The sequence below is a fragment of the Acipenser ruthenus genome, chromosome 24 (assembly GCF_902713425.1).
Source record: "Acipenser ruthenus chromosome 24, fAciRut3.2 maternal haplotype, whole genome shotgun sequence".
Classification (NCBI taxonomy): domain Eukaryota; kingdom Metazoa; phylum Chordata; class Actinopteri; order Acipenseriformes; family Acipenseridae; genus Acipenser; species Acipenser ruthenus.
Window position 1 is genome coordinate 10382894 of NC_081212.1, and position 25046 is coordinate 10407939.

At 41.7% G+C, this 25046-nt stretch overlaps 41 non-coding genes across 41 annotated transcripts; 21 read left to right on the top strand and 20 right to left on the bottom strand.

Moving 5' to 3' along the window:
• The first annotated feature begins 60 nt into the window (after positions 1-60).
• Positions 61-133, top strand: trnav-aac (transfer RNA valine (anticodon AAC)). The gene has a single exon. It is a non-coding gene; the product is annotated as a tRNA-Val (tRNA).
• Positions 134-1323: 1190 nt separating this feature from the next.
• LOC131700702 (U4 spliceosomal RNA) lies at positions 1324-1463 on the top strand. The gene has a single exon (XR_009308509.1). It is a non-coding gene; the product is annotated as a U4 spliceosomal RNA (small nuclear RNA).
• Positions 1464-1702: 239 nt separating this feature from the next.
• LOC131700974 (U7 small nuclear RNA) lies at positions 1703-1759 on the bottom strand. The gene has a single exon (XR_009308783.1). It is a non-coding gene; the product is annotated as a U7 small nuclear RNA (small nuclear RNA).
• A 556-nt stretch (positions 1760-2315) lies between these two features.
• Positions 2316-2388, bottom strand: trnav-aac (transfer RNA valine (anticodon AAC)). Its single transcript has one exon. It is a non-coding gene; the product is annotated as a tRNA-Val (tRNA).
• Positions 2389-2515: 127 nt separating this feature from the next.
• On the top strand, positions 2516-2588 carry trnav-cac (transfer RNA valine (anticodon CAC)). Its single transcript has one exon. It is a non-coding gene; the product is annotated as a tRNA-Val (tRNA).
• A 1190-nt stretch (positions 2589-3778) lies between these two features.
• Positions 3779-3918, top strand: LOC131700703 (U4 spliceosomal RNA). Its single transcript, XR_009308510.1, has one exon. It is a non-coding gene; the product is annotated as a U4 spliceosomal RNA (small nuclear RNA).
• A 239-nt stretch (positions 3919-4157) lies between these two features.
• LOC131700905 (U7 small nuclear RNA) lies at positions 4158-4214 on the bottom strand. The gene has a single exon (XR_009308714.1). It is a non-coding gene; the product is annotated as a U7 small nuclear RNA (small nuclear RNA).
• Positions 4215-4770: 556 nt separating this feature from the next.
• trnav-aac (transfer RNA valine (anticodon AAC)) lies at positions 4771-4843 on the bottom strand. The gene has a single exon. It is a non-coding gene; the product is annotated as a tRNA-Val (tRNA).
• Positions 4844-4970: 127 nt separating this feature from the next.
• trnav-cac (transfer RNA valine (anticodon CAC)) lies at positions 4971-5043 on the top strand. Its single transcript has one exon. It is a non-coding gene; the product is annotated as a tRNA-Val (tRNA).
• Positions 5044-6233: 1190 nt separating this feature from the next.
• On the top strand, positions 6234-6373 carry LOC131700704 (U4 spliceosomal RNA). Its single transcript, XR_009308511.1, has one exon. It is a non-coding gene; the product is annotated as a U4 spliceosomal RNA (small nuclear RNA).
• A 239-nt stretch (positions 6374-6612) lies between these two features.
• LOC131700976 (U7 small nuclear RNA) lies at positions 6613-6669 on the bottom strand. The gene has a single exon (XR_009308785.1). It is a non-coding gene; the product is annotated as a U7 small nuclear RNA (small nuclear RNA).
• A 555-nt stretch (positions 6670-7224) lies between these two features.
• On the bottom strand, positions 7225-7297 carry trnav-aac (transfer RNA valine (anticodon AAC)). The gene has a single exon. It is a non-coding gene; the product is annotated as a tRNA-Val (tRNA).
• A 127-nt stretch (positions 7298-7424) lies between these two features.
• Positions 7425-7497, top strand: trnav-cac (transfer RNA valine (anticodon CAC)). The gene has a single exon. It is a non-coding gene; the product is annotated as a tRNA-Val (tRNA).
• A 1190-nt stretch (positions 7498-8687) lies between these two features.
• On the top strand, positions 8688-8827 carry LOC131700705 (U4 spliceosomal RNA). Its single transcript, XR_009308512.1, has one exon. It is a non-coding gene; the product is annotated as a U4 spliceosomal RNA (small nuclear RNA).
• A 239-nt stretch (positions 8828-9066) lies between these two features.
• LOC131700977 (U7 small nuclear RNA) lies at positions 9067-9123 on the bottom strand. The gene has a single exon (XR_009308786.1). It is a non-coding gene; the product is annotated as a U7 small nuclear RNA (small nuclear RNA).
• A 555-nt stretch (positions 9124-9678) lies between these two features.
• On the bottom strand, positions 9679-9751 carry trnav-aac (transfer RNA valine (anticodon AAC)). The gene has a single exon. It is a non-coding gene; the product is annotated as a tRNA-Val (tRNA).
• A 127-nt stretch (positions 9752-9878) lies between these two features.
• On the top strand, positions 9879-9951 carry trnav-cac (transfer RNA valine (anticodon CAC)). Its single transcript has one exon. It is a non-coding gene; the product is annotated as a tRNA-Val (tRNA).
• Positions 9952-11141: 1190 nt separating this feature from the next.
• LOC131700706 (U4 spliceosomal RNA) lies at positions 11142-11281 on the top strand. Its single transcript, XR_009308513.1, has one exon. It is a non-coding gene; the product is annotated as a U4 spliceosomal RNA (small nuclear RNA).
• Positions 11282-11520: 239 nt separating this feature from the next.
• On the bottom strand, positions 11521-11577 carry LOC131700978 (U7 small nuclear RNA). Its single transcript, XR_009308787.1, has one exon. It is a non-coding gene; the product is annotated as a U7 small nuclear RNA (small nuclear RNA).
• A 555-nt stretch (positions 11578-12132) lies between these two features.
• On the bottom strand, positions 12133-12205 carry trnav-aac (transfer RNA valine (anticodon AAC)). The gene has a single exon. It is a non-coding gene; the product is annotated as a tRNA-Val (tRNA).
• Positions 12206-12332: 127 nt separating this feature from the next.
• Positions 12333-12405, top strand: trnav-cac (transfer RNA valine (anticodon CAC)). Its single transcript has one exon. It is a non-coding gene; the product is annotated as a tRNA-Val (tRNA).
• Positions 12406-13595: 1190 nt separating this feature from the next.
• Positions 13596-13735, top strand: LOC131700708 (U4 spliceosomal RNA). Its single transcript, XR_009308515.1, has one exon. It is a non-coding gene; the product is annotated as a U4 spliceosomal RNA (small nuclear RNA).
• A 239-nt stretch (positions 13736-13974) lies between these two features.
• On the bottom strand, positions 13975-14031 carry LOC131700906 (U7 small nuclear RNA). The gene has a single exon (XR_009308715.1). It is a non-coding gene; the product is annotated as a U7 small nuclear RNA (small nuclear RNA).
• A 555-nt stretch (positions 14032-14586) lies between these two features.
• trnav-aac (transfer RNA valine (anticodon AAC)) lies at positions 14587-14659 on the bottom strand. The gene has a single exon. It is a non-coding gene; the product is annotated as a tRNA-Val (tRNA).
• A 127-nt stretch (positions 14660-14786) lies between these two features.
• On the top strand, positions 14787-14859 carry trnav-cac (transfer RNA valine (anticodon CAC)). The gene has a single exon. It is a non-coding gene; the product is annotated as a tRNA-Val (tRNA).
• A 1190-nt stretch (positions 14860-16049) lies between these two features.
• Positions 16050-16189, top strand: LOC131700709 (U4 spliceosomal RNA). The gene has a single exon (XR_009308516.1). It is a non-coding gene; the product is annotated as a U4 spliceosomal RNA (small nuclear RNA).
• Positions 16190-16428: 239 nt separating this feature from the next.
• On the bottom strand, positions 16429-16485 carry LOC131700907 (U7 small nuclear RNA). Its single transcript, XR_009308716.1, has one exon. It is a non-coding gene; the product is annotated as a U7 small nuclear RNA (small nuclear RNA).
• Positions 16486-17040: 555 nt separating this feature from the next.
• trnav-aac (transfer RNA valine (anticodon AAC)) lies at positions 17041-17113 on the bottom strand. Its single transcript has one exon. It is a non-coding gene; the product is annotated as a tRNA-Val (tRNA).
• A 127-nt stretch (positions 17114-17240) lies between these two features.
• On the top strand, positions 17241-17313 carry trnav-cac (transfer RNA valine (anticodon CAC)). The gene has a single exon. It is a non-coding gene; the product is annotated as a tRNA-Val (tRNA).
• A 1190-nt stretch (positions 17314-18503) lies between these two features.
• Positions 18504-18643, top strand: LOC131700710 (U4 spliceosomal RNA). The gene has a single exon (XR_009308517.1). It is a non-coding gene; the product is annotated as a U4 spliceosomal RNA (small nuclear RNA).
• A 239-nt stretch (positions 18644-18882) lies between these two features.
• On the bottom strand, positions 18883-18939 carry LOC131700979 (U7 small nuclear RNA). Its single transcript, XR_009308788.1, has one exon. It is a non-coding gene; the product is annotated as a U7 small nuclear RNA (small nuclear RNA).
• Positions 18940-19494: 555 nt separating this feature from the next.
• trnav-aac (transfer RNA valine (anticodon AAC)) lies at positions 19495-19567 on the bottom strand. Its single transcript has one exon. It is a non-coding gene; the product is annotated as a tRNA-Val (tRNA).
• Positions 19568-19694: 127 nt separating this feature from the next.
• On the top strand, positions 19695-19767 carry trnav-cac (transfer RNA valine (anticodon CAC)). The gene has a single exon. It is a non-coding gene; the product is annotated as a tRNA-Val (tRNA).
• A 1190-nt stretch (positions 19768-20957) lies between these two features.
• Positions 20958-21097, top strand: LOC131700711 (U4 spliceosomal RNA). Its single transcript, XR_009308518.1, has one exon. It is a non-coding gene; the product is annotated as a U4 spliceosomal RNA (small nuclear RNA).
• A 239-nt stretch (positions 21098-21336) lies between these two features.
• On the bottom strand, positions 21337-21393 carry LOC131700908 (U7 small nuclear RNA). Its single transcript, XR_009308717.1, has one exon. It is a non-coding gene; the product is annotated as a U7 small nuclear RNA (small nuclear RNA).
• Positions 21394-21949: 556 nt separating this feature from the next.
• trnav-aac (transfer RNA valine (anticodon AAC)) lies at positions 21950-22022 on the bottom strand. Its single transcript has one exon. It is a non-coding gene; the product is annotated as a tRNA-Val (tRNA).
• A 127-nt stretch (positions 22023-22149) lies between these two features.
• Positions 22150-22222, top strand: trnav-cac (transfer RNA valine (anticodon CAC)). The gene has a single exon. It is a non-coding gene; the product is annotated as a tRNA-Val (tRNA).
• A 1190-nt stretch (positions 22223-23412) lies between these two features.
• LOC131700712 (U4 spliceosomal RNA) lies at positions 23413-23552 on the top strand. The gene has a single exon (XR_009308519.1). It is a non-coding gene; the product is annotated as a U4 spliceosomal RNA (small nuclear RNA).
• A 227-nt stretch (positions 23553-23779) lies between these two features.
• LOC131700909 (U7 small nuclear RNA) lies at positions 23780-23836 on the bottom strand. The gene has a single exon (XR_009308718.1). It is a non-coding gene; the product is annotated as a U7 small nuclear RNA (small nuclear RNA).
• Positions 23837-24392: 556 nt separating this feature from the next.
• Positions 24393-24465, bottom strand: trnav-aac (transfer RNA valine (anticodon AAC)). The gene has a single exon. It is a non-coding gene; the product is annotated as a tRNA-Val (tRNA).
• Positions 24466-24592: 127 nt separating this feature from the next.
• Positions 24593-24665, top strand: trnav-cac (transfer RNA valine (anticodon CAC)). Its single transcript has one exon. It is a non-coding gene; the product is annotated as a tRNA-Val (tRNA).
• The last annotated feature ends 381 nt before the right edge of the window (positions 24666-25046 follow it).

Below are 25046 nucleotides of genomic sequence, written 5' to 3' on the forward strand. Positions count from 1 at the left end.
CCTGGTTAATCGGCACTGTATGCTTAGAGCGCAACACACGGATCGTTTGTTAAGCAACATGTTTCCATAGTGTAGTGGTTATCACGTTCGCCTAACACGCGAAAGGTCCCCGGTTCGAAACCGGGTGGAAACACAGCACGGCATCTTTTTTTCACTGTATGTATTTATTCTCCCCAGGTAAACAGCCACCCAGACCAGAACGATGTATTTGTAGTGTGCATGGTGCATTGTCAATGCAAGTCTGACTGTATATTAAACGGAGTGAGAATGCACTCTGCAACGTTTTGGCTTCGACTGCTGCTTGACTCACAGAAACGACAATGTTGATACTCTGACTCTTCTTCTTAAAATGCATGTTAAAATGCGGAATGTTTTCAAATTCCATGAATTCGCAGGTCTGTACAGAACAAGACGACTATCTGGTCTCACAAAATGTTGCTGGTTCTCGTAGAACAAAGAAGAGTTTGATCAACTATGTCATTCATGCCGACAAAGCTCAGGAGGGCGATCGTTAGGTTGAATATCTAAATTTCCCGGGTTATATCCCGAGTTTCGACAGATGTCAGTTTATTCATATACCTACAGAATCACAGGTACAAATATTGCAGTTAAAGTTTATGCTTTTCAAATCCGTGCACGAAAGGGGGTGCCCAAATCAGAATGAAAGTCACGGGGGGAGTAATCAAAACATCGCAAAAGAAAAATACACTGCATTAAACAAATCATTTGGAGCGGTCTAAAATGAGCAATCCAGGTTCGATTCATTGTTTTGCCCTTTCGATGGCAGCAGTGTAAAAAAATGACCTGCACATTTCTCTGCTGGCTTCGGGTAGCAAACAAGAAGCAGCGATTTCCCATATGATCTAGTGGTTACGATTCCCGTTTTTTCACCCAGGTGACCAGGGTTCAACTCCCTGTATGCGAATTCATTTATTTACTTGTGGAGGTAATTGTCAGATAAAAGGATTGAAAAATGAAACCCCACATTGTAGGATGGGGAGACTTGTAACTAGTGACCATTATATAAAAAAAATAAATAACGTTTGCTTATGTTAGATGCAAGAGAGCGAGACAGATAGATTTGCATCTTGGTATCCCATCACTCCTATGTGCACCAAAGCAATGACGGTCTACACTTCAGTTCATATATAATCGGAATAAAAAAGTGGACTCTGTTGCATTGTGAGGCTGCAGTGTCGATAACATAAACCTCTACGTTTGAGGGATCATTTAACTGTACTGTATTATATCGCAGTAACTTGCCCACCGGCAAGTCAAATGTCTTTGCTGTAGGGGGTAGCATTTAGTTATCCCAAGTTCTGTAGCTTTGCGCAGTGGCAGTATCATAGCCCATGAGGTTTGTCCGAGGCGTGATTATTGCTAGTTGAAAACTTTAACCAATACCCCGCCGTGGTGACTTGAAATATAGTCGCCGCTGGCAATTTTTGACAGTCTCACAGAGTCTGCTATCATGTAGTTGAAAGAACAGAACAAATGTTGACGCTTTGACATTCTGGGTTTGGTTTTGTATTCTACTGATTGGGCACAACATTTGAGTTGATCTTTTTACTCTTTATAACATACAAGTGTATTTACAAGGTTAGGGGCCGTTTCTCCTGTTGTGTCAATTATATTACTATGCAGCTGGCAGGCATTCGGAACGCGCACGCTAACAACGCGTCATCTTTCATTTTACAAAACACGGGGCACTCGACACGGAGAAAACCTTCTAGACAAATACTAAAAGAGCTAAACATCAATTTGCCTCCCCAGCCATGTTAATAGATATCTGGCTTTTTTGCAGTAGCATTAAAGTTGTGGTGACACACGAAAAAGAAACACGGAAATCTGTTTTGGGGTTGGGGAGTTAACCTACCAAACAATTTACGCACATGAATATATCATGAAAACAGCCATGCATGGAGGTCATGGGAACTCTCCGTTCTATTGCTTTCCTTTCTCCCAGATATATCATGCACATTATGTAACTTCTCTTCAAAGGCAATTTTAGTATTCAGACTGTAGTTGCAAAAATAATACAATATCTTTTGACTAGAGTTCATCTTTTAAAAACAACTACTTTGCCAACAGAAGAAAAAAAAAGGCTAACAGAAGACGGTTTCGCTCCGTCGACCTCTGGGTTATAAGGCTCAGCACGCTTCCGCTGCGCCACTCTGATACAGCTGCTTCTCGAATGAAACACCCATTAATAAAATAAAATAAATCAATCAATTCTCAGTGCAACTTTTTGACGCAGTCTGCTGCTGGACTCACAGAGAGCGGAGAAGACCGCAACAAAAAAACGAACAAGCACATGTTTCCACCCGGTTTCGAACCGGGAACCTTTCGCGTGTTAGGCGAACGTGATAACCACTACACTATGGAAACTTTCACATGTACATTGTTACATTCAGCTGGGCTTTAAGTGAAGACTGCCTTGCACTGCAGGATCCAAAATGGGTAATCGGCACTGTATGCTTAGAGCGCAACACACGGATCGTTTGTTAAGCAACATGTTTCCATAGTGTAGTGGTTATCACGTTCGCCTCACACGCGAAAGGTCCCCGGTTCGAAACCGGGTGGAAACACAGCACGGCATCTTTTTTTCACTGTATGTATTTATTCTCCCCAGGTAAACAGCCACCCAGACCAGAACGATGTATTTGTAGTGTGCATGGTGCATTGTCAATGCAAGTCTGACTGTATATTAAACGGAGTGAGAATGCACTCTGCAACGTTTTGGCTTCGACTGCTGCTTGACTCACAGAAACGACAATGTTGATACTCTGACTCTTCTTCTTAAAATGCATGTTAAAATGCGGAATGTTTTCAAATTCCATGAATTCGCAGGTCTGTACAGAACAAGACGACTATCTGGTCTCACAAAATGTTGCTGGTTCTCGTAGAACAAAGAAGAGTTTGATCAACTATGTCATTCATGCCGACAAAGCTCAGGAGGGCGATCGTTAGGTTGAATATCTAAATTTCCCGGGTTATATCCCGAGTTTCGACAGATGTCAGTTTATTCATATACCTACAGAATCACAGGTACAAATATTGCAGTTAAAGTTTATGCTTTTCAAATCCGTGCACGAAAGGGGGTGCCCAAATCAGAATGAAAGTCACGGGGGGAGTAATCAAAACATCGCAAAAGAAAAATACACTGCATTAAACAAATCATTTGGAGCGGTCTAAAATGAGCAATCCAGGTTCGATTCATTGTTTTGCCCTTTCGATGGCAGCAGTGTAAAAAAATGACCTGCACATTTCTCTGCTGGCTTCGGGTAGCAAACAAGAAGCAGTGATTTCCCATATGATCTAGTGGTTACGATTCCCGTTTTTTCACCCAGGTGACCAGGGTTCAACTCCCTGTATGCGAATTCATTTATTTACTTGTGGAGGTAATTGTCAGATAAAAGGATTGAAAAATGAAACCCCACATTGTAGGATGGGGAGACTTATAACTAGTGACCATTATATAAAAAAAATAAATAACGTTTGCTTATGTTAGATGCAAGAGAGCGAGACAGATAGATTTGCATCTTGGTATCCCATCACTCCTATGTGCACCAAAGCAATGACGGTCTACACTTCAGTTCATATATAATCGGAATAAAAAAGTGGACTCTGTTGCATTGTGAGGCTGCAGTGTCGATAACATAAACCTCTACGTTTGAGGGATCATTTAACTGTACTGTATTATATCGCAGTAACTTGCCCACCGGCAAGTCAAATGTCTTTGCTGTAGGGGGTAGCATTTAGTTATCCCAAGTTCTGTAGCTTTGCGCAGTGGCAGTATCATAGCCCATGAGGTTTGTCCGAGGCGTGATTATTGCTAGTTGAAAACTTTAACCAATACCCCGCCGTGGTGACTTGAAATATAGTCGCCGCTGGCAATTTTTGACAGTCTCACAGAGTCTGCTATCATGTAGTTGAAAGAACAGAACAAATGTTGACGCTTTGACATTCTGGGTTTGGTTTTGTATTCTACTGATTGGGCACAACATTTGAGTTGATCTTTTTACTCTTTATAACATACAAGTGTATTTACAAGGTTAGGGGCCGTTTCTCCTGTTGTGTCAATTATATTACTATGCAGCTGGCAGGCATTCGGAACGCGCACGCTAACAACGCGTCATCTTTCATTTTACAAAACACGGGGCATTCGACACGGAGAAAACCTTCTAGACAAATACTAAAAGAGCTAAACATCAATTTGCCTCCCCAGCCATGTTAATAGATATCTGGCTTTTTTGCAGTAGCATTAAAGTTGTGGTGACACACGAAAAAGAAACATGGAAATCTGTTTTGGGGTTGGGGAGTTAACCTACCAAACAATTTACGCACATGAATATATCATGAAAACAGCCATGCATGGAGGTCATGGGAACTCTCCGTTCTATTGCTTTCCTTTCTCCCAGATATATCATGCACATTATGTAACTTCTCTTCAAAGGCAATTTTAGTATTCAGACTGTAGTTGCAAAAATAATACAATATCTTTTGACTAGAGTTCATCTTTTAAAAACAACTACTTTGCCAACAGAAGAAAAAAAAAGGCTAACAGAAGACGGTTTCGCTCCGTCGACCTCTGGGTTATAAGGCTCAGCACGCTTCCGCTGCGCCACTCTGATACAGCTGCTTCTCGAATGAAACACCCATTAATAAAATAAAATAAATCAATCAATTCTCAGTGCAACTTTTTGACGCAGTCTGCTGCTGGACTCACAGAGAGCGGAGAAGACCGCAACAAAAAAACGAACAAGCACATGTTTCCACCCGGTTTCGAACCGGGGACCTTTCGCGTGTTAGGCGAACGTGATAACCACTACACTATGGAAACTTTCACATGTACATTGTTACATTCAGCTGGGCTTTAAGTGAAGACTGCCTTGCACTGCAGGATCCAAAATGGGTAATCGGCACTGTATGCTTAGAGCGCAACACACGGATCGTTTGTTAAGCAACATGTTTCCATAGTGTAGTGGTTATCACGTTCGCCTCACACGCGAAAGGTCCCCGGTTCGAAACCGGGTGGAAACACAGCACGGCATCTTTTTTTCACTGTATGTATTTATTCTCCCCAGGTAAACAGCCACCCAGACCAGAACGATGTATTTGTAGTGTGCATGGTGCATTGTCAATGCAAGTCTGACTGTATATTAAACGGAGTGAGAATGCACTCTGCAACGTTTTGGCTTCGACTGCTGCTTGACTCACAGAAACGACAATGTTGATACTCTGACTCTTCTTCTTAAAATGCATGTTAAAATGCGGAATGTTTTCAAATTCCATGAATTCGCAGGTCTGTACAGAACAAGACGACTATCTGGTCTCACAAAATGTTGCTGGTTCTCGTAGAACAAAGAAGAGTTTGATCAACTATGTCATTCATGCCGACAAAGCTCAGGAGGGCGATCGTTAGGTTGAATATCTAAATTTCCCGGGTTATATCCCGAGTTTCGACAGATGTCAGTTTATTCATATACCTACAGAATCACAGGTACAAATATTGCAGTTAAAGTTTATGCTTTTCAAATCCGTGCACGAAAGGGGGTGCCCAAATCAGAATGAAAGTCACGGGGGGAGTAATCAAAACATCGCAAAAGAAAAATACACTGCATTAAACAAATCATTTGGAGCGGTCTAAAATGAGCAATCCAGGTTCGATTCATTGTTTTGCCCTTTCGATGGCAGCAGTGTAAAAAAATGACCTGCACATTTCTCTGCTGGCTTCGGGTAGCAAACAAGAAGCAGTGATTTCCCATATGATCTAGTGGTTACGATTCCCGTTTTTTCACCCAGGTGACCAGGGTTCAACTCCCTGTATGCGAATTCATTTATTTACTTGTGGAGGTAATTGTCAGATAAAAGGATTGAAAAATGAAACCCCACATTGTAGGATGGGGAGACTTATAACTAGTGACCATTATATAAAAAAAATAAATAACGTTTGCTTATGTTAGATGCAAGAGAGCGAGACAGATAGATTTGCATCTTGGTATCCCATCACTCCTATGTGCACCAAAGCAATGACGGTCTACACTTCAGTTCATATATAATCGGAATAAAAAAGTGGACTCTGTTGCATTGTGAGGCTGCAGTGTCGATAACATAAACCTCTACGTTTGAGGGATCATTTAACTGTACTGTATTATATCGCAGTAACTTGCCCACCGGCAAGTCAAATGTCTTTGCTGTAGGGGGTAGCATTTAGTTATCCCAAGTTCTGTAGCTTTGCGCAGTGGCAGTATCATAGCCCATGAGGTTTGTCCGAGGCGTGATTATTGCTAGTTGAAAACTTTAACCAATACCCCGCCGTGGTGACTTGAAATATAGTCGCCGCTGGCAATTTTTGACAGTCTCACAGAGTCTGCTATCATGTAGTTGAAAGAACAGAACAAATGTTGACGCTTTGACATTCTGGGTTTGGTTTTGTATTCTACTGATTGGGCACAACATTTGAGTTGATCTTTTTACTCTTTATAACATACAAGTGTATTTACAAGGTTAGGGGCCGTTTCTCCTGTTGTGTCAATTATATTACTATGCAGCTGGCAGGCATTCGGAACGCGCACGCTAACAACGCGTCATCTTTCATTTTACAAAACACGGGGCACTCGACACGGAGAAAACCTTCTAGACAAATACTAAAAGAGCTAAACATCAATTTGCCTCCCCAGCCATGTTAATAGATATCTGGCTTTTTTGCAGTAGCATTAAAGTTGTGGTGACACACGAAAAAGAAACACGGAAATCTGTTTTGGGGTTGGGGAGTTAACCTACCAAACAATTTACGCACATGAATATATCATGAAAACAGCCATGCATGGAGGTCATGGGAACTCTCCGTTCTATTGCTTTCCTTTCTCCCAGATATATCATGCACATTATGTAACTTCTCTTCAAAGGCAATTTTAGTATTCAGACTGTAGTTGCAAAAATAATACAATATCTTTTGACTAGAGTTCATCTTTTAAAAACAACTACTTTGCCAACAGAAGAAAAAAAAGGCTAACAGAAGACGGTTTCGCTCCGTCGACCTCTGGGTTATAAGGCTCAGCACGCTTCCGCTGCGCCACTCTGATACAGCTGCTTCTCGAATGAAACACCCATTAATAAAATAAAATAAATCAATCAATTCTCAGTGCAACTTTTTGACGCAGTCTGCTGCTGGACTCACAGAGAGCGGAGAAGACCGCAACAAAAAAACGAACAAGCACATGTTTCCACCCGGTTTCGAACCGGGGACCTTTCGCGTGTTAGGCGAACGTGATAACCACTACACTATGGAAACTTTCACATGTACATTGTTACATTCAGCTGGGCTTTAAGTGAAGACTGCCTTGCACTGCAGGATCCAAAATGGGTAATCGGCACTGTATGCTTAGAGCGCAACACACGGATCGTTTGTTAAGCAACATGTTTCCATAGTGTAGTGGTTATCACGTTCGCCTCACACGCGAAAGGTCCCCGGTTCGAAACCGGGTGGAAACACAGCACGGCATCTTTTTTTCACTGTATGTATTTATTCTCCCCAGGTAAACAGCCACCCAGACCAGAACGATGTATTTGTAGTGTGCATGGTGCATTGTCAATGCAAGTCTGACTGTATATTAAACGGAGTGAGAATGCACTCTGCAACGTTTTGGCTTCGACTGCTGCTTGACTCACAGAAACGACAATGTTGATACTCTGACTCTTCTTCTTAAAATGCATGTTAAAATGCGGAATGTTTTCAAATTCCATGAATTCGCAGGTCTGTACAGAACAAGACGACTATCTGGTCTCACAAAATGTTGCTGGTTCTCGTAGAACAAAGAAGAGTTTGATCAACTATGTCATTCATGCCGACAAAGCTCAGGAGGGCGATCGTTAGGTTGAATATCTAAATTTCCCGGGTTATATCCCGAGTTTCGACAGATGTCAGTTTATTCATATACCTACAGAATCACAGGTACAAATATTGCAGTTAAAGTTTATGCTTTTCAAATCCGTGCACGAAAGGGGGTGCCCAAATCAGAATGAAAGTCACGGGGGGAGTAATCAAAACATCGCAAAAGAAAAATACACTGCATTAAACAAATCATTTGGAGCGGTCTAAAATGAGCAATCCAGGTTCGATTCATTGTTTTGCCCTTTCGATGGCAGCAGTGTAAAAAAATGACCTGCACATTTCTCTGCTGGCTTCGGGTAGCAAACAAGAAGCAGCGATTTCCCATATGATCTAGTGGTTACGATTCCCGTTTTTTCACCCAGGTGACCAGGGTTCAACTCCCTGTATGCGAATTCATTTATTTACTTGTGGAGGTAATTGTCAGATAAAAGGATTGAAAAATGAAACCCCACATTGTAGGATGGGGAGACTTATAACTAGTGACCATTATATAAAAAAAATAAATAACGTTTGCTTATGTTAGATGCAAGAGAGCGAGACAGATAGATTTGCATCTTGGTATCCCATCACTCCTATGTGCACCAAAGCAATGACGGTCTACACTTCAGTTCATATATAATCGGAATAAAAAAGTGGACTCTGTTGCATTGTGAGGCTGCAGTGTCGATAACATAAACCTCTACGTTTGAGGGATCATTTAACTGTACTGTATTATATCGCAGTAACTTGCCCACCGGCAAGTCAAATGTCTTTGCTGTAGGGGGTAGCATTTAGTTATCCCAAGTTCTGTAGCTTTGCGCAGTGGCAGTATCATAGCCCATGAGGTTTGTCCGAGGCGTGATTATTGCTAGTTGAAAACTTTAACCAATACCCCGCCGTGGTGACTTGAAATATAGTCGCCGCTGGCAATTTTTGACAGTCTCACAGAGTCTGCTATCATGTAGTTGAAAGAACAGAACAAATGTTGACGCTTTGACATTCTGGGTTTGGTTTTGTATTCTACTGATTGGGCACAACATTTGAGTTGATCTTTTTACTCTTTATAACATACAAGTGTATTTACAAGGTTAGGGGCCGTTTCTCCTGTTGTGTCAATTATATTACTATGCAGCTGGCAGGCATTCGGAACGCGCACGCTAACAACGCGTCATCTTTCATTTTACAAAACACGGGGCACTCGACACGGAGAAAACCTTCTAGACAAATACTAAAAGAGCTAAACATCAATTTGCCTCCCCAGCCATGTTAATAGATATCTGGCTTTTTTGCAGTAGCATTAAAGTTGTGGTGACACACGAAAAAGAAACACGGAAATCTGTTTTGGGGTTGGGGAGTTAACCTACCAAACAATTTACGCACATGAATATATCATGAAAACAGCCATGCATGGAGGTCATGGGAACTCTCCGTTCTATTGCTTTCCTTTCTCCCAGATATATCATGCACATTATGTAACTTCTCTTCAAAGGCAATTTTAGTATTCAGACTGTAGTTGCAAAAATAATACAATATCTTTTGACTAGAGTTCATCTTTTAAAAACAACTACTTTGCCAACAGAAGAAAAAAAAGGCTAACAGAAGACGGTTTCGCTCCGTCGACCTCTGGGTTATAAGGCTCAGCACGCTTCCGCTGCGCCACTCTGATACAGCTGCTTCTCGAATGAAACACCCATTAATAAAATAAAATAAATCAATCAATTCTCAGTGCAACTTTTTGACGCAGTCTGCTGCTGGACTCACAGAGAGCGGAGAAGACCGCAACAAAAAAACGAACAAGCACATGTTTCCACCCGGTTTCGAACCGGGGACCTTTCGCGTGTTAGGCGAACGTGATAACCACTACACTATGGAAACTTTCACATGTACATTGTTACATTCAGCTGGGCTTTAAGTGAAGACTGCCTTGCACTGCAGGATCCAAAATGGGTAATCGGCACTGTATGCTTAGAGCGCAACACACGGATCGTTTGTTAAGCAACATGTTTCCATAGTGTAGTGGTTATCACGTTCGCCTCACACGCGAAAGGTCCCCGGTTCGAAACCGGGTGGAAACACAGCACGGCATCTTTTTTTCACTGTATGTATTTATTCTCCCCAGGTAAACAGCCACCCAGACCAGAACGATGTATTTGTAGTGTGCATGGTGCATTGTCAATGCAAGTCTGACTGTATATTAAACGGAGTGAGAATGCACTCTGCAACGTTTTGGCTTCGACTGCTGCTTGACTCACAGAAACGACAATGTTGATACTCTGACTCTTCTTCTTAAAATGCATGTTAAAATGCGGAATGTTTTCAAATTCCATGAATTCGCAGGTCTGTACAGAACAAGACGACTATCTGGTCTCACAAAATGTTGCTGGTTCTCGTAGAACAAAGAAGAGTTTGATCAACTATGTCATTCATGCCGACAAAGCTCAGGAGGGCGATCGTTAGGTTGAATATCTAAATTTCCCGGGTTATATCCCGAGTTTCGACAGATGTCAGTTTATTCATATACCTACAGAATCACAGGTACAAATATTGCAGTTAAAGTTTATGCTTTTCAAATCCGTGCACGAAAGGGGGTGCCCAAATCAGAATGAAAGTCACGGGGGGAGTAATCAAAACATCGCAAAAGAAAAATACACTGCATTAAACAAATCATTTGGAGCGGTCTAAAATGAGCAATCCAGGTTCGATTCATTGTTTTGCCCTTTCGATGGCAGCAGTGTAAAAAAATGACCTGCACATTTCTCTGCTGGCTTCGGGTAGCAAACAAGAAGCAGCGATTTCCCATATGATCTAGTGGTTACGATTCCCGTTTTTTCACCCAGGTGACCAGGGTTCAACTCCCTGTATGCGAATTCATTTATTTACTTGTGGAGGTAATTGTCAGATAAAAGGATTGAAAAATGAAACCCCACATTGTAGGATGGGGAGACTTATAACTAGTGACCATTATATAAAAAAAATAAATAACGTTTGCTTATGTTAGATGCAAGAGAGCGAGACAGATAGATTTGCATCTTGGTATCCCATCACTCCTATGTGCACCAAAGCAATGACGGTCTACACTTCAGTTCATATATAATCGGAATAAAAAAGTGGACTCTGTTGCATTGTGAGGCTGCAGTGTCGATAACATAAACCTCTACGTTTGAGGGATCATTTAACTGTACTGTATTATATCGCAGTAACTTGCCCACCGGCAAGTCAAATGTCTTTGCTGTAGGGGGTAGCATTTAGTTATCCCAAGTTCTGTAGCTTTGCGCAGTGGCAGTATCATAGCCCATGAGGTTTGTCCGAGGCGTGATTATTGCTAGTTGAAAACTTTAACCAATACCCCGCCGTGGTGACTTGAAATATAGTCGCCGCTGGCAATTTTTGACAGTCTCACAGAGTCTGCTATCATGTAGTTGAAAGAACAGAACAAATGTTGACGCTTTGACATTCTGGGTTTGGTTTTGTATTCTACTGATTGGGCACAACATTTGAGTTGATCTTTTTACTCTTTATAACATACAAGTGTATTTACAAGGTTAGGGGCCGTTTCTCCTGTTGTGTCAATTATATTACTATGCAGCTGGCAGGCATTCGGAACGCGCACGCTAACAACGCGTCATCTTTCATTTTACAAAACACGGGGCACTCGACACGGAGAAAACCTTCTAGACAAATACTAAAAGAGCTAAACATCAATTTGCCTCCCCAGCCATGTTAATAGATATCTGGCTTTTTTGCAGTAGCATTAAAGTTGTGGTGACACACGAAAAAGAAACACGGAAATCTGTTTTGGGGTTGGGGAGTTAACCTACCAAACAATTTACGCACATGAATATATCATGAAAACAGCCATGCATGGAGGTCATGGGAACTCTCCGTTCTATTGCTTTCCTTTCTCCCAGATATATCATGCACATTATGTAACTTCTCTTCAAAGGCAATTTTAGTATTCAGACTGTAGTTGCAAAAATAATACAATATCTTTTGACTAGAGTTCATCTTTTAAAAACAACTACTTTGCCAACAGAAGAAAAAAAAGGCTAACAGAAGACGGTTTCGCTCCGTCGACCTCTGGGTTATAAGGCTCAGCACGCTTCCGCTGCGCCACTCTGATACAGCTGCTTCTCGAATGAAACACCCATTAATAAAATAAAATAAATCAATCAATTCTCAGTGCAACTTTTTGACGCAGTCTGCTGCTGGACTCACAGAGAGCGGAGAAGACCGCAACAAAAAAACGAACAAGCACATGTTTCCACCCGGTTTCGAACCGGGAACCTTTCGCGTGTTAGGCGAACGTGATAACCACTACACTATGGAAACTTTCACATGTACATTGTTACATTCAGCTGGGCTTTAAGTGAAGACTGCCTTGCACTGCAGGATCCAAAATGGGTAATCGGCACTGTATGCTTAGAGCGCAACACACGGATCGTTTGTTAAGCAACATGTTTCCATAGTGTAGTGGTTATCACGTTCGCCTCACACGCGAAAGGTCCCCGGTTCGAAACCGGGTGGAAACACAGCACGGCATCTTTTTTTCACTGTATGTATTTATTCTCCCCAGGTAAACAGCCACCCAGACCAGAACGATGTATTTGTAGTGTGCATGGTGCATTGTCAATGCAAGTCTGACTGTATATTAAACGGAGTGAGAATGCACTCTGCAACGTTTTGGCTTCGACTGCTGCTTGACTCACAGAAACGACAATGTTGATACTCTGACTCTTCTTCTTAAAATGCATGTTAAAATGCGGAATGTTTTCAAATTCCATGAATTCGCAGGTCTGTACAGAACAAGACGACTATCTGGTCTCACAAAATGTTGCTGGTTCTCGTAGAACAAAGAAGAGTTTGATCAACTATGTCATTCATGCCGACAAAGCTCAGGAGGGCGATCGTTAGGTTGAATATCTAAATTTCCCGGGTTATATCCCGAGTTTCGACAGATGTCAGTTTATTCATATACCTACAGAATCACAGGTACAAATATTGCAGTTAAAGTTTATGCTTTTCAAATCCGTGCACGAAAGGGGGTGCCCAAATCAGAATGAAAGTCACGGGGGGAGTAATCAAAACATCGCAAAAGAAAAATACACTGCATTAAACAAATCATTTGGAGCGGTCTAAAATGAGCAATCCAGGTTCGATTCATTGTTTTGCCCTTTCGATGGCAGCAGTGTAAAAAAATGACCTGCACATTTCTCTGCTGGCTTCGGGTAGCAAACAAGAAGCAGCGATTTCCCATATGATCTAGTGGTTACGATTCCCGTTTTTTCACCCAGGTGACCAGGGTTCAACTCCCTGTATGCGAATTCATTTATTTACTTGTGGAGGTAATTGTCAGATAAAAGGATTGAAAAATGAAACCCCACATTGTAGGATGGGGAGACTTATAACTAGTGACCATTATATAAAAAAAATAAATAACGTTTGCTTATGTTAGATGCAAGAGAGCGAGACAGATAGATTTGCATCTTGGTATCCCATCACTCCTATGTGCACCAAAGCAATGACGGTCTACACTTCAGTTCATATATAATCGGAATAAAAAAGTGGACTCTGTTGCATTGTGAGGCTGCAGTGTCGATAACATAAACCTCTACGTTTGAGGGATCATTTAACTGTACTGTATTATATCGCAGTAACTTGCCCACCGGCAAGTCAAATGTCTTTGCTGTAGGGGGTAGCATTTAGTTATCCCAAGTTCTGTAGCTTTGCGCAGTGGCAGTATCATAGCCCATGAGGTTTGTCCGAGGCGTGATTATTGCTAGTTGAAAACTTTAACCAATACCCCGCCGTGGTGACTTGAAATATAGTCGCCGCTGGCAATTTTTGACAGTCTCACAGAGTCTGCTATCATGTAGTTGAAAGAACAGAACAAATGTTGACGCTTTGACATTCTGGGTTTGGTTTTGTATTCTACTGATTGGGCACAACATTTGAGTTGATCTTTTTACTCTTTATAACATACAAGTGTATTTACAAGGTTAGGGGCCGTTTCTCCTGTTGTGTCAATTATATTACTATGCAGCTGGCAGGCATTCGGAACGCGCACGCTAACAACGCGTCATCTTTCATTTTACAAAACACGGGGCATTCGACACGGAGAAAACCTTCTAGACAAATACTAAAAGAGCTAAACATCAATTTGCCTCCCCAGCCATGTTAATAGATATCTGGCTTTTTTGCAGTAGCATTAAAGTTGTGGTGACACACGAAAAAGAAACACGGAAATCTGTTTTGGGGTTGGGGAGTTAACCTACCAAACAATTTACGCACATGAATATATCATGAAAACAGCCATGCATGGAGGTCATGGGAACTCTCCGTTCTATTGCTTTCCTTTCTCCCAGATATATCATGCACATTATGTAACTTCTCTTCAAAGGCAATTTTAGTATTCAGACTGTAGTTGCAAAAATAATACAATATCTTTTGACTAGAGTTCATCTTTTAAAAACAACTACTTTGCCAACAGAAGAAAAAAAAGGCTAACAGAAGACGGTTTCGCTCCGTCGACCTCTGGGTTATAAGGCTCAGCACGCTTCCGCTGCGCCACTCTGATACAGCTGCTTCTCGAATGAAACACCCATTAATAAAATAAAATAAATCAATCAATTCTCAGTGCAACTTTTTGACGCAGTCTGCTGCTGGACTCACAGAGAGCGGAGAAGACCGCAACAAAAAAACGAACAAGCACATGTTTCCACCCGGTTTCGAACCGGGGACCTTTCGCGTGTTAGGCGAACGTGATAACCACTACACTATGGAAACTTTCACATGTACATTGTTACATTCAGCTGGGCTTTAAGTGAAGACTGCCTTGCACTGCAGGATCCAAAATGGGTAATCGGCACTGTATGCTTAGAGCGCAACACACGGATCGTTTGTTAAGCAACATGTTTCCATAGTGTAGTGGTTATCACGTTCGCCTCACACGCGAAAGGTCCCCGGTTCGAAACCGGGTGGAAACACAGCACGGCATCTTTTTTTCACTGTATGTATTTATTCTCCCCAGGTAAACAGCCACCCAGACCAGAACGATGTATTTGTAGTGTGCATGGTGCATTGTCAATGCAAGTCTGACTGTATATTAAACGGAGTGAGAATGCACTCTGCAACGTTTTGGCTTCGACTGCTGCTTGACTCACAGAAACGACAATGTTGATACTCTGACTCTTCTTCTTAAAATGCATGTTAAAATGCGGAATGTTTTCAAATTCCATGAATTCGCAGGTCTGTACAGAACAAGACGACTATCTGGTCTCACAAAATGTTGCTGGTTCTCGTAGAACAAAGAAGAGTTTGATCAACTATGTCATTCATGCCGACAAAGCTCAGGAGGGCGATCGTTAGGTTGAATATCTAAATTTCCCGGGTTATATCCCGAGTTTCGACAGATGTCAGTTTATTCATATACCTACAGAATCACAGGTACAAATATTGCAGTTAAAGTTTATGCTTTTCAAATCCGTGCACGAAAGGGGGTGCCCAAATCAGAATGAAAGTCACGGGGGGAGTAATCAAAACATCGCAAAAGAAAAATACACTGCATTAAACAAATCATTTGGAGCGGTCTAAAATGAGCAATCCAGGTTCGATTCATTGTTTTGCCCTTTCGATGGCAGCAGTGTAAAAAAATGACCTGCACATTTCTCTGCTGGCTTCGGGTAGCAAACAAGAAGCAGCGATTTCCCATATGATCTAGTGGTTACGATTCCCGTTTTTTCACCCAGGTGACCAGGGTTCAACTCCCTGTATGCGAATTCATTTATTTACTTGTGGAGGTAATTGTCAGATAAAAGGATTGAAAAATGAAACCCCACATTGTAGGATGGGGAGACTTATAACTAGTGACCATTATATAAAAAAAATAAATAACGTTTGCTTATGTTAGATGCAAGAGAGCGAGACAGATAGATTTGCATCTTGGTATCCCATCACTCCTATGTGCACCAAAGCAATGACGGTCTACACTTCAGTTCATATATAATCGGAATAAAAAAGTGGACTCTGTTGCATTGTGAGGCTGCAGTGTCGATAACATAAACCTCTACGTTTGAGGGATCATTTAACTGTACTGTATTATATCGCAGTAACTTGCCCACCGGCAAGTCAAATGTCTTTGCTGTAGGGGGTAGCATTTAGTTATCCCAAGTTCTGTAGCTTTGCGCAGTGGCAGTATCATAGCCCATGAGGTTTGTCCGAGGCGTGATTATTGCTAGTTGAAAACTTTAACCAATACCCCGCCGTGGTGACTTGAAATATAGTCGCCGCTGGCAATTTTTGACAGTCTCACAGAGTCTGCTATCATGTAGTTGAAAGAACAGAACAAATGTTGACGCTTTGACATTCTGGGTTTGGTTTTGTATTCTACTGATTGGGCACAACATTTGAGTTGATCTTTTTACTCTTTATAACATGCAAGTGTATTTACAAGGTTAGGGGCCGTTTCTCCTGTTGTGTCAATTATATTACTATGCAGCTGGCAGGCATTCGGAACGCGCACGCTAACAACGCGTCATCTTTCATTTTACAAAACACGGGGCATTCGACACGGAGAAAACCTTCTAGACAAATACTAAAAGAGCTAAACATCAATTTGCCTCCCCAGCCATGTTAATAGATATCTGGCTTTTTTGCAGTAGCATTAAAGTTGTGGTGACACACGAAAAAGAAACACGGAAATCTGTTTTGGGGTTGGGGAGTTAACCTACCAAACAATTTACGCACATGAATATATCATGAAAACAGCCATGCATGGAGGTCATGGGAACTCTCCGTTCTATTGCTTTCCTTTCTCCCAGATATATCATGCACATTATGTAACTTCTCTTCAAAGGCAATTTTAGTATTCAGACTGTAGTTGCAAAAATAATACAATATCTTTTGACTAGAGTTCATCTTTTAAAAACAACTACTTTGCCAACAGAAGAAAAAAAAGGCTAACAGAAGACGGTTTCGCTCCGTCGACCTCTGGGTTATAAGGCTCAGCACGCTTCCGCTGCGCCACTCTGATACAGCTGCTTCTCGAATGAAACACCCATTAATAAAATAAAATAAATCAATCAATTCTCAGTGCAACTTTTTGACGCAGTCTGCTGCTGGACTCACAGAGAGCGGAGAAGACCGCAACAAAAAAACGAACAAGCACATGTTTCCACCCGGTTTCGAACCGGGGACCTTTCGCGTGTTAGGCGAACGTGATAACCACTACACTATGGAAACTTTCACATGTACATTGTTACATTCAGCTGGGCTTTAAGTGAAGACTGCCTTGCACTGCAGGATCCAAAATGGGTAATCGGCACTGTATGCTTAGAGCGCAACACACGGATCGTTTGTTAAGCAACATGTTTCCATAGTGTAGTGGTTATCACGTTCGCCTCACACGCGAAAGGTCCCCGGTTCGAAACCGGGTGGAAACACAGCACGGCATCTTTTTTTCACTGTATGTATTTATTCTCCCCAGGTAAACAGCCACCCAGACCAGAACGATGTATTTGTAGTGTGCATGGTGCATTGTCAATGCAAGTCTGACTGTATATTAAACGGAGTGAGAATGCACTCTGCAACGTTTTGGCTTCGACTGCTGCTTGACTCACAGAAACGACAATGTTGATACTCTGACTCTTCTTCTTAAAATGCATGTTAAAATGCGGAATGTTTTCAAATTCCATGAATTCGCAGGTCTGTACAGAACAAGACGACTATCTGGTCTCACAAAATGTTGCTGGTTCTCGTAGAACAAAGAAGAGTTTGATCAACTATGTCATTCATGCCGACAAAGCTCAGGAGGGCGATCGTTAGGTTGAATATCTAAATTTCCCGGGTTATATCCCGAGTTTCGACAGATGTCAGTTTATTCATATACCTACAGAATCACAGGTACAAATATTGCAGTTAAAGTTTATGCTTTTCAAATCCGTGCACGAAAGGGGGTGCCCAAATCAGAATGAAAGTCACGGGGGGAGTAATCAAAACATCGCAAAAGAAAAATACACTGCATTAAACAAATCATTTGGAGCGGTCTAAAATGAGCAATCCAGGTTCGATTCATTGTTTTGCCCTTTCGATGGCAGCAGTGTAAAAAAATGACCTGCACATTTCTCTGCTGGCTTCGGGTAGCAAACAAGAAGCAGCGATTTCCCATATGATCTAGTGGTTACGATTCCCGTTTTTTCACCCAGGTGACCAGGGTTCAACTCCCTGTATGCGAATTCATTTATTTACTTGTGGAGGTAATTGTCAGATAAAAGGATTGAAAAATGAAACCCCACATTGTAGGATGGGGAGACTTGTAACTAGTGACCATTATATAAAAAAAATAAATAACGTTTGCTTATGTTAGATGCAAGAGAGCGAGACAGATAGATTTGCATCTTGGTATCCCATCACTCCTATGTGCACCAAAGCAATGACGGTCTACACTTCAGTTCATATATAATCGGAATAAAAAAGTGGACTCTGTTGCATTGTGAGGCTGCAGTGTCGATAACATAAACCTCTACGTTTGAGGGATCATTTAACTGTACTGTATTATATCGCAGTAACTTGCCCACCGGCAAGTCAAATGTCTTTGCTGTAGGGGGTAGCATTTAGTTATCCCAAGTTCTGTAGCTTTGCGCAGTGGCAGTATCATAGCCCATGAGGTTTGTCCGAGGCGTGATTATTGCTAGTTGAAAACTTTAACCAATACCCCGCCGTGGTGACTTGAAATATAGTCGCCGCTGGCAATTTTTGACAGTCTCACAGAGTCTGCTATCATGTAGTTGAAAGAACAGAACAAATGTTGACGCTTTGACATTCTGGGTTTGGTTTTGTATTCTACTGATTGGGCACAACATTTGAGTTGATCTTTTTACTCTTTATAACATACAAGTGTATTTACAAGGTTAGGGGCCGTTTCTCCTGTTGTGTCAATTATATTACTATGCAGCTGGCAGGCATTCGGAACGCGCACGCTAACAACGCGTCATCTTTCATTTTACAAAACACGGGGCACTCGACACGGAGAAAACCTTCTAGACAAATACTAAAAGAGCTAAACATCAATTTGCCTCCCCAGCCATGTTAATAGATATCTGGCTTTTTTGCAGTAGCATTAAAGTTGTGGTGACACACGAAAAAGAAACACGGAAATCTGTTTTGGGGTTGGGGAGTTAACCTACCAAACAATTTACGCACATGAATATATCATGAAAACAGCCATGCATGGAGGTCATGGGAACTCTCCGTTCTATTGCTTTCCTTTCTCCCAGATATATCATGCACATTATGTAACTTCTCTTCAAAGGCAATTTTAGTATTCAGACTGTAGTTGCAAAAATAATACAATATCTTTTGACTAGAGTTCATCTTTTAAAAACAACTACTTTGCCAACAGAAGAAAAAAAAGGCTAACAGAAGACGGTTTCGCTCCGTCGACCTCTGGGTTATAAGGCTCAGCACGCTTCCGCTGCGCCACTCTGATACAGCTGCTTCTCGAATGAAACACCCATTAATAAAATAAAATAAATCAATCAATTCTCAGTGCAACTTTTTGACGCAGTCTGCTGCTGGACTCACAGAGAGCGGAGAAGACCGCAACAAAAAAACGAACAAGCACATGTTTCCACCCGGTTTCGAACCGGGGACCTTTCGCGTGTTAGGCGAACGTGATAACCACTACACTATGGAAACTTTCACATGTACATTGTTACATTCAGCTGGGCTTTAAGTGAAGACTGCCTTGCACTGCAGGATCCAAAATGGGTAATCGGCACTGTATGCTTAGAGCGCAACACACGGATCGTTTGTTAAGCAACATGTTTCCATAGTGTAGTGGTTATCACGTTCGCCTCACACGCGAAAGGTCCCCGGTTCGAAACCGGGTGGAAACACAGCACGGCATATTTTTTTCACTGTATGTATTTATTCTCCCCAGGTAAACAGCCACCCAGACCAGAACGATGTATTTGTAGTGTGCATGGTGCATTGTCAATGCAAGTCTGACTGTATATTAAACGGAGTGAGAATGCACTCTGCAACGTTTTGGCTTCGACTGCTGCTTGACTCACAGAAACGACAATGTTGATACTCTGACTCTTCTTCTTAAAATGCATGTTAAAATGCGGAATGTTTTCAAATTCCATGAATTCGCAGGTCTGTACAGAACAAGACGACTATCTGGTCTCACAAAATGTTGCTGGTTCTCGTAGAACAAAGAAGAGTTTGATCAACTATGTCATTCATGCCGACAAAGCTCAGGAGGGCGATCGTTAGGTTGAATATCTAAATTTCCCGGGTTATATCCCGAGTTTCGACAGATGTCAGTTTATTCATATACCTACAGAATCACAGGTACAAATATTGCAGTTAAAGTTTATGCTTTTCAAATCCGTGCACGAAAGGGGGTGCCCAAATCAGAATGAAAGTCACGGGGGGAGTAATCAAAACATCGCAAAAGAAAAATACACTGCATTAAACAAATCATTTGGAGCGGTCTAAAATGAGCAATCCAGGTTCGATTCATTGTTTTGCCCTTTCGATGGCAGCAGTGTAAAAAAATGACCTGCACATTTCTCTGCTGGCTTCGGGTAGCAAACAAGAAGCAGTGATTTCCCATATGATCTAGTGGTTACGATTCCCGTTTTTTCACCCAGGTGACCAGGGTTCAACTCCCTGTATGCGAATTCATTTATTTACTTGTGGAGGTAATTGTCAGATAAAAGGATTGAAAAATGAAACCCCACATTGTAGGATGGGGAGACTTATAACTAGTGACCATTATATAAAAAAAATAAATAACGTTTGCTTATGTTAGATGCAAGAGAGCGAGACAGATAGATTTGCATCTTGGTATCCCATCACTCCTATGTGCACCAAAGCAATGACGGTCTACACTTCAGTTCATATATAATCGGAATAAAAAGGTGGACTCTGTTGCATTGTGAGGCTGCAGTGTCGATAACATAAACCTCTACGTTTGAGGGATCATTTAACTGTACTGTATTATATCGCAGTAACTTGCCCACCGGCAAGTCAAATGTCTTTGCTGTAGGGGGTAGCATTTAGTTATCCCAAGTTCTGTAGCTTTGCGCAGTGGCAGTATCATAGCCCATGAGGTTTGTCCGAGGCGTGATTATTGCTAGTTGAAAACTTTAACCAATACCCCGCCGTGGTGACTTGAAATATAGTCGCCGCTGGCAATTTTTGACAGTCTCACAGAGTCTGCTATCATGTAGTTGAAAGAACAGAACAAATGTTGACGCTTTGACATTCTGGGTTTGGTTTTGTATTCTACTGATTGGGCACAACATTTGAGTTGATCTTTTTACTCTTTATAACATACAAGTGTATTTACAAGGTTAGGGGCCGTTTCTCCTGTTGTGTCAATTATATTACTATGCAGCTGGCAGGCATTCGGAACGCGCACGCTAACAACGCGTCATCTTTCATTTTACAAAACACGGGGCATTCGACACGGAGAAAACCTTCTAGACAAATACTAAAAGAGCTAAACATCAATTTGCCTCCCCAGCCATGTTAATAGATATCTGGCTTTTTTGCAGTAGCATTAAAGTTGTGGTGACACACGAAAAAGAAACATGGAAATCTGTTTTGGGGTTGGGGAGTTAACCTACCAAACAATTTACGCACATGAATATATCATGAAAACAGCCATGCATGGAGGTCATGGGAACTCTCCGTTCTATTGCTTTCCTTTCTCCCAGATATATCATGCACATTATGTAACTTCTCTTCAAAGGCAATTTTAGTATTCAGACTGTAGTTGCAAAAATAATACAATATCTTTTGACTAGAGTTCATCTTTTAAAAACAACTACTTTGCCAACAGAAGAAAAAAAAAGGCTAACAGAAGACGGTTTCGCTCCGTCGACCTCTGGGTTATAAGGCTCAGCACGCTTCCGCTGCGCCACTCTGATACAGCTGCTTCTCGAATGAAACACCCATTAATAAAATAAAATAAATCAATCAATTCTCAGTGCAACTTTTTGACGCAGTCTGCTGCTGGACTCACAGAGAGCGGAGAAGACCGCAACAAAAAAACGAACAAGCACATGTTTCCACCCGGTTTCGAACCGGGGACCTTTCGCGTGTTAGGCGAACGTGATAACCACTACACTATGGAAACTTTCACATGTACATTGTTACATTCAGCTGGGCTTTAAGTGAAGACTGCCTTGCACTGCAGGATCCAAAATGGGTAATCGGCACTGTATGCTTAGAGCGCAACACACGGATCGTTTGTTAAGCAACATGTTTCCATAGTGTAGTGGTTATCACGTTCGCCTCACACGCGAAAGGTCCCCGGTTCGAAACCGGGTGGAAACACAGCACGGCATCTTTTTTTCACTGTATGTATTTATTCTCCCCAGGTAAACAGCCACCCAGACCAGAACGATGTATTTGTAGTGTGCATGGTGCATTGTCAATGCAAGTCTGACTGTATATTAAACGGAGTGAGAATGCACTCTGCAACGTTTTGGCTTCGACTGCTGCTTGACTCACAGAAACGACAATGTTGATACTCTGACTCTTCTTCTTAAAATGCATGTTAAAATGCGGAATGTTTTCAAATTCCATGAATTCGCAGGTCTGTACAGAACAAGACGACTATCTGGTCTCACAAAATGTTGCTGGTTCTCGTAGAACAAAGAAGAGTTTGATCAACTATGTCATTCATGCCGACAAAGCTCAGGAGGGCGATCGTTAGGTTGAATATCTAAATTTCCCGGGTTATATCCCGAGTTTCGACAGATGTCAGTTTATTCATATACCTACAGAATCACAGGTACAAATATTGCAGTTAAAGTTTATGCTTTTCAAATCCGTGCACGAAAGGGGGTGCCCAAATCAGAATGAAAGTCACGGGGGGAGTAATCAAAACATCGCAAAAGAAAAATACACTGCATTAAACAAATCATTTGGAGCGGTCTAAAATGAGCAATCCAGGTTCGATTCATTGTTTTGCCCTTTCGATGGCAGCAGTGTAAAAAAATGACCTGCACATTTCTCTGCTGGCTTCGGGTAGCAAACAAGAAGCAGTGATTTCCCATATGATCTAGTGGTTACGATTCCCGTTTTTTCACCCAGGTGACCAGGGTTCAACTCCCTGTATGCGAATTCATTTATTTACTTGTGGAGGTAATTGTCAGATAAAAGGATTGAAAAATGAAACCCCACATTGTAGGATGGGGAGACTTATAACTAGTGACCATTATATAAAAAAAATAAATAACGTTTGCTTATGTTAGATGCAAGAGAGCGAGACAGATAGATTTGCATCTTGGTATCCCATCACTCCTATGTGCACCAAAGCAATGACGGTCTACACTTCAGTTCATATATAATCGGAATAAAAAAGTGGACTCTGTTGCATTGTGAGGCTGCAGTGTCGATAACATAAACCTCTACGTTTGAGGGATCATTTAACTGTACTGTATTATATCGCAGTAACTTGCCCACCGGCAAGTCAAATGTCTTTGCTGTAGGGGGTAGCATTTAGTTATCCCAAGTTCTGTAGCTTTGCGCAGTGGCAGTATCATAGCCCATGAGGTTTGTCCGAGGCGTGATTATTGCTAGTTGAAAACTTTAACCAATACCCCGCCGTGGTGACTTGAAATATAGTCGCCGCTGGCAATTTTTGACAGTCTCACAGAGTCTGCTATCATGTAGTTGAAAGAACAGAACAAATGTTGACGCTTTGACATTCTGGGTTTGGTTTTGTATTCTACTGATTGGGCACAACATTTGAGTTGATCTTTTTACTCTTTATAACATACAAGGTTAGGGGCCGTTTCTCCTGTTGTGTCAATTATATTACTATGCAGCTGGCAGGCATTCGGAACGCGCACGCTAACAACGCGTCATCTTTCATTTTACAAAACACGGGGCATTCGACACGGAGAAAACCTTCTAGACAAATACTAAAAGAGCTAAACATCAATTTGCCTCCCCAGCCATGTTAATAGATATCTGGCTTTTTTGCAGTAGCATTAAAGTTGTGGTGACACACGAAAAAGAAACATGGAAATCTGTTTTGGGGTTGGGGAGTTAACCTACCAAACAATTTACGCACATGAATATATCATGAAAACAGCCATGCATGGAGGTCATGGGAACTCTCCGTTCTATTGCTTTCCTTTCTCCCAGATATATCATGCACATTATGTAACTTCTCTTCAAAGGCAATTTTAGTATTCAGACTGTAGTTGCAAAAATAATACAATATCTTTTGACTAGAGTTCATCTTTTAAAAACAACTACTTTGCCAACAGAAGAAAAAAAAAGGCTAACAGAAGACGGTTTCGCTCCGTCGACCTCTGGGTTATAAGGCTCAGCACGCTTCCGCTGCGCCACTCTGATACAGCTGCTTCTCGAATGAAACACCCATTAATAAAATAAAATAAATCAATCAATTCTCAGTGCAACTTTTTGACGCAGTCTGCTGCTGGACTCACAGAGAGCGGAGAAGACCGCAACAAAAAAACGAACAAGCACATGTTTCCACCCGGTTTCGAACCGGGGACCTTTCGCGTGTTAGGCGAACGTGATAACCACTACACTATGGAAACTTTCACATGTACATTGTTACATTCAGCTGGGCTTTAAGTGAAGACTGCCTTGCACTGCAGGATCCAAAATGGGTAATCGGCACTGTATGCTTAGAGCGCAACACACGGATCGTTTGTTAAGCAACATGTTTCCATAGTGTAGTGGTTATCACGTTCGCCTCACACGCGAAAGGTCCCCGGTTCGAAACCGGGTGGAAACACAGCACGGCATCTTTTTTTCACTGTATGTATTTATTCTCCCCAGGTAAACAGCCACCCAGACCAGAACGATGTATTTGTAGTGTGCATGGTGCATTGTCAATGCAAGTCTGACTGTATATTAAACGGAGTGAGAATGCACTCTGCAACGTTTTGGCTTCGACTGCTGCTTGACTCACAGAAACGACAATGTTGATACTCTGACTCTTCTTCTTAAAATGCATGTTAAAATGCGGAATGTTTTCAAATTCCATGAATTCGCAGGTCTGTACAGAACAAGACGACTATCTGGTCTCACAAAATGTTGCTGGTTCTCGTAGAACAAAGAAGAGTTTGATCAACTATGTCATTCATGCCGACAAAGCTCAGGAGGGCGATCGTTA